We start from the raw sequence: 5,767 nt of genomic DNA, 5'->3' as shown, positions 1-5,767 counted from the left end.
AAAGCCAAAGGTTATGTTCTTATTAGGGGTGCTTCTCTCGACACTTGTACATAAAAATCAGATTAGAAGCTGTCCGAAGGCACCCTTTTAAAGCATTCCACCAGGCAGTATTCAGCTATTTAACCATAACTAGTTATTTAGGCAAAAACTGCTAGTTAGACCATTAACAAGCATTCTTTTTATATTTCTTCCAGTAAAATAAATTATTGATATCATTGCTGACTTTTATATTATGGGAGGGAAAAAAAAATAATAAAAAGGTGATAAAAGCACTGTTTCTATTTTTTTCTTTTTTTTCCAAAAAAGAAAGTAATAAAAACTTAAATTCTTTGTACCAGTAAAAAAAATGTATAAAATTTACATCCGTGCAGTGGAGTTGTTAAGTTCTAGAAATACACAGCCTATGATGCTTTAGATTTAGCCTAGTAGACCAACTGTTAGAGACAGACGTATCATTTTTATGGAATTATATGATAATCATATTCAGATTTATATAAGCATTTTACAAGTATTGCAATCATTGAGTAGAGATAATCATGGTATTTTCATCAGCTTGGTACTTTTTGAAACATGACTGTGTCGTGTAAACAATCTGCAATTTTTCAAGGCATGACAACTTGCCCCTATTTAATTTTCAAACGAAGGCCATTTTGCTAAATACTGGGTCCAAGACAACTTTTCAACTGGGACAAAAGAGGGACCTCCTTCTGACCGAGTGCTGACTGGAGAAGGCTGCCTGTCCGGGTCTTGGGCAGGTGCAGCCCAGCAGATGCCCGGGTGGCAGTTTCAAGCATAGTTGAAAAATTGCAGTTTGTCTGTGCATATGTTTGGACTCTTTCCATGTTGTCCTGTTTACAAGTTAACTTAAGTTGGGGTGTTTGTCACGGGTCTTCTTGTTTTTGTATTTAAATAAATAAAGCAGAAAACTGTCTTGCTACAGTTTTGCTGCAGATAGTTATATCCTCATGTGTAACGTGCGTGCCTACTGGCAAGCACCTTAGTAAATTATCAACTCACCGCTGTGAACCTGCCAACTTGCTATAACAACTCTGCTTTTAAAAAAGTGTTTGTGATCAGGCTTTCTCTTTGTCATCGTATGTGCATGCAGTATGATCAGTTGAACAATAACCATCAATAAAGTTTCACAAGATTTGAAAACAAAGTTTCTGTAGCATTTATATCTAAGAATGAAAAATAAATTATCTTTAAAATTGAAACAGAGAGAGAAAGAGACTATATTAATCAATGAAAAATGGTGCAGTAACATATATTTATACTGGTGGGGGAATGAACTGAAATTTATTAATAGTTCAATCCCTGCATTTATTAGATATGATATATGAAACAAGCCTCCAATTAAAAACAAAAAAAGGTATATTTCATTTAAACACCACAATAAAAGCAACTTGAAAACTGTTTATCAAATGTTAGGCTTACAGTTCAAAGTGTGGATGGTACATCTTTTTTGGAATTGCACACACAAAATGTCTAATGTGGGGAATAACAGAATTTATTTGCAATTTTAATTTTCATGAGATGGCTTTACAACTCCCACTCTCCAAATGATGATATGGCGTTTTAGTCTATTAAAATAATCTTGAAAGGTTGAGGGTGCAGCCCATAGTAGAAAATATTTTGTTTATAAAGCTCCTACAGTACTCCTAGTAGTCATTTTAAAATGTATGTCTGAAATAGTTATGTAAGAAAAGCATTTGAAATTTTTTTACAATATATATTGGGAATGTTTTCACTTATATAAATAACTACTAATAATATGACTTACGAAAAAATTATTACTACCATATGTGGAATGTAGTGACTTCTAAACAGATTTAAAAAAACACCCTACAAAACCAGAAAATGTGTATATCTGTCTTTAGAAATTAGTGTTTATATCACAACCGTGATTTGTGAATACAGAAAAATGGTTTGTAATATCAAAATAAAAGCTTAGTCTGAAAAGGTAAAAATACATTGGTGTTCAAAGTCATTTTGCTTTTCTTTTTTACCGTGTTGGTCGAGGAGCTATCCACAGTTGCACCATCTGTCCTGGACACCATGTACTTACAGACAGATGCAGTGCTGGCCGGGCCCACAGCTTTTCGCGGCCCGGAGGGGTGTGTGGGAGCCTGGCGAGGCCTGCGCGGCCCTGCCTGCCCGGGCCCCCGCCCTGCGCCTGCCTGGGACAGGGCGGCCGCCCCCGTGCCGGCCCGGGCCTGGCTGCTGCGCCTCTGCAGCCAGGGGCGGAGCGATGAGATTCAGCGTGGAAGGTTTGCTTCCCGGAAAGGCAAGTTTAATCCAGTATCAGATGTATTTTTCAGGCAACGCTGCGTGATGGGTGAGGACAAATTGGGTTTGTTTGTAGGAAGAGAAAAAAAAAGGCATCTCCCAAACTGACTGCATTTAAACAGGACATTTCATCTAAAAGGATCACAGAAATGGCATTGAGATGCAGTGTGCCTCTAGCTGCTCAGCCAAGTGCTGCTCAGGGAGCACCAACACTGGGGAGGGGCAGTGGCCCGTCAGGATGTGCCGCGGCTCTCAGCGGGGCCCAGCACCACTCCTCTCCAGTGGCGGACGGGGTGAGCCTTTTGTTCAGCTCTCCTTTCCATGGGCAGCTTCTAGTGCTGGGCACCTCCAAGTACAGGGGAGGAGGGAAAGATAACTGTTCTAGAAGGCTCTTTCGTGTCACTCTGTCACACGTTGTTGTCCAAGCCACAGGAAAGAAGACTACATGCTTGTAGCTCTAGACTTACCCATCCGTCCAACAGGTCGTGATGAGGCTGATAAGGTTAATGTGCCATTAATCATGTCACATGCATGCCAACAGAATTATGTGACTCTTCTGCCTGAGTTCCTTTTATATTGTCATTTAGCAGAGGAACAGAAGACATGAAGATCAGGGATTAAATATTTCATGTTTTCCAGTTTAGCAGCAAGCTTTACTCTAAAAAGTGCTTGGATCCTTCTGGGAAGGTAAAGAGAAGAAACCTTGATGTTTGCTGGGAATGGTGGGGAGGTATTATGTTATGCTTACTTTATATATTTGTATGAAATGCAAGCACTGAATGTTCAAGTGTACTCTTCCACATTGTACATGAGGGATATATTGACAGTGTTTCCTCTGGTGGCTGGATGAAATGACAAGGGTGGTAATGCTGAGTACAATTTGGAGAAGGAAGGTTAGAAACATGTGAATAGATAAATGTGAGTGGGATGGACACACACAGCACCCAAAACACCACATAATTTTCATGTGGTTGGATTCATCTGGCTGTGGTTTGGTACCATTATTTATGATTTAATGACATAGTCCTTCCTTTCTTGGTCAAGTAGCCAACACATGCTATATTAATAAAAACTTCGCATTTATTGAACAACTGGCCGGAGAATAAGCAAATCATCATATGTAATCAAAAGAAAAAAAGGAAAAGGAAGTAAGGTTTTCGAGGTATTTTTTTCCCATTATTTAAAGTTCTAATACAGCTTTAACTGTCTAGCAAAGATTAAATTGAATCTTTTTAGGAAATGTTAAAACTGTCCCTGTATACCGTATCCTGCACTACTCTGTCTTTGATCATCTTTAAGGGCATCCAGGTTGTTTATTAGTTTCCTATTTGGGTAAAATGTTAAGTTTTTTAATTAGAATTTAATTTTCTTTAACTTTCTGGGAACTTTGTCTCTCAGTTTGAATTGCTGTTGTGCTGTATTGCTGCTTCTTATCTCAAGTGATTTTTTGCAAGTTTGACATGTTCCTATTGCTACATTTTTTCAGTTTTACAGTACAGATGTGTGAGGAAAAAAAGGCTGTGCAAATTATTTCGTCTTTAAAGTGGAGCTGAATTATCATTTTTGTAGGTGGAGAGGAGAGAAGGAAAAAGAAGGGGGGGAAAAAAAATGCAACCTTGTTTCACTGGAGAGAGATTTGAGTGGGAGGTGAGATCAGAAGGGAAACAATGATTTTGGGAGGTCTTTGAAGAATTTATGAAAGTGTCATCAAAACCAGTCATCTTAACAGTATTACAAAAGTTTATCGTAATGCTTCATTTATTCCTAAAGGGCATACGCTTCACCACTCACTATAACATGAGCTTTATGCCAAGTCTTTCCAGACTGGAACTTGAGTCTTTACAACACATAGCTTGATTCATACAGAAATGGAGATGTTTACTTTTTGTCTGAAAGGGAAATTGTTCTCCAGCAGCTTTTATGCCTCTCCAGCATTTCCCTAGTGCACTGCATACCGATAATTGTCTTGCAGCACTTCACAAAAAGCACAATGAACACAGACTACGATCAGAAGAAAATCTAGGTGGAAGGAATCAACTTGAATCTTTTCTCTTAATGAGGTAAAACTGATATTAGCACAGGGAGGAAAAAGATTAAAAGTACTTCTAGATCCAAGAGCTGATCCTTATTTTCTTACTTGGAAAAAAAAAGGGTTTTGTTTAATGCTGGCTTGTATTTACGTATGTGGGTACATTTCCTACATCTACACAAATGAAGGATGAATCTAATGCAATGGCAGTCTAGTTGAAACAGTGATGTGACTACCTGAGCATTTCACCAACTCACTTTAATTGGCTAGGATAGAGCTCCTGCTGTGCAGCAAAGCCATGAAACATGCAGATCACCCATTTTGGAAGAGCAGATACTTTGAATTATATCCATGAAGGGACCTGGAAACATCAATGTCATTTTAGATGCCCAATCAGGCAACATTCCGGACCAGGATCTCCTGTTCAGCTGTTTAGCTCTCTATTGTAGATGCTGTCAAACTTTTCAGATTCCTATCTAATGTCCTACCAGGATACTCAAGGTAGGTGATCTTGGTTTATGTGGTCTGCAGTACCCACTTAGGTAGGGGTACTAAGAATAAGAGTTTTGGGTGGAAGGGGAGGTAGAGGTGACTGCCATGCCCACTGAATCCGTGTTCAGAGCACTCACAAATATATGTGGGGGATGGTTTTAAAATATTTTCTTGGCTCAACTTAATACAGGAAATTTTTTTTTCCATATATAACTGCCATGTGTATATCGGGTCAAGTCATTCTCAGTTCTTCTGTTAAAGACCTTCCATTTTAAATAATTAGTCATTGAACTTTTTCAATAGTCTGCTGGCTGGGACTCTGCCCTGGATTCCAGTCCCTGTTCCACATCAGTCAGAGTAAAAAACACATGCCTCCATGACCCCATTGCTTGCTTAACGGGGATCAAATGACAGTGTCCCTTCTCTTTCCCATGAGACAGGTTGTCTTACTGTAGGTTCCTGATTCCAAAAGAGATTTACAGCTGAAAATCCAAACTGGAGAAAAGCTCACTGTGTTTAAGGCACTTTTCAGCACTCCAGTGTGCTTCTCAGCATTGCTTATGGCTGGGTTTAGTTTGCTTTCTGTTAGCGTTGATTTACCCATGCATTGCCTGGGCAGCCTGCACGCCTAGCCAATTTAATGATTCCATTCTTTAGCGAAAGGCAAGTCAGGAGTTCAGGACATAGGAAAACTGTTAAATAAAACATAAATGAATGCAAAAATAAACATTTAATGGACATTATGAAAGGACAGTAAACCAAGCAGTTCAGTCCAATGGATGATGTATAACATCTAAACAAATATGACAACTAATTAAGGATTAGGTTCTGTATTTTGGATGACAGGCCTTATAAAAATGAACAGTTAGGTTATGTTGGGGAAAAAGAAACTGCATTTTGCAAATGTCAGGCAGACAGCTCAGTAAGCAGAAACACTCAGTTATCCAATTAAAATAA

General features: G+C 38.8%; 1 protein-coding gene across 29 annotated transcripts in view; it reads left to right on the top strand.

Moving 5' to 3' along the window:
- The window catches only part of RBFOX1 (RNA binding fox-1 homolog 1), a 1,320,820-nt gene extending 1,318,850 nt beyond the window's left edge, over positions 1–1,970 (top strand). For all 29 annotated transcript variants that reach the window (XM_042798374.1, XM_042798373.1, XM_032983544.2 and 26 more), the window contains one exon: positions 1–1,970. This exon is cut by the window's left edge. The gene's annotated coding sequence lies outside the window, so the exon portion shown is untranslated.
- The last annotated feature ends 3,797 nt before the right edge of the window (positions 1,971–5,767 follow it).

The sequence above is a fragment of the Tyto alba genome, unplaced genomic scaffold (assembly GCF_018691265.1).
Source record: "Tyto alba isolate M040663 unplaced genomic scaffold, T.alba_DEE_v4.0 Super-Scaffold_28, whole genome shotgun sequence".
NCBI lineage: Eukaryota > Metazoa > Chordata > Aves > Strigiformes > Tytonidae > Tyto > Tyto alba.
The sequence above is the reverse complement of the archived record's forward strand: the minus strand, read 5'-3'. Positions and strand labels throughout refer to the sequence as shown.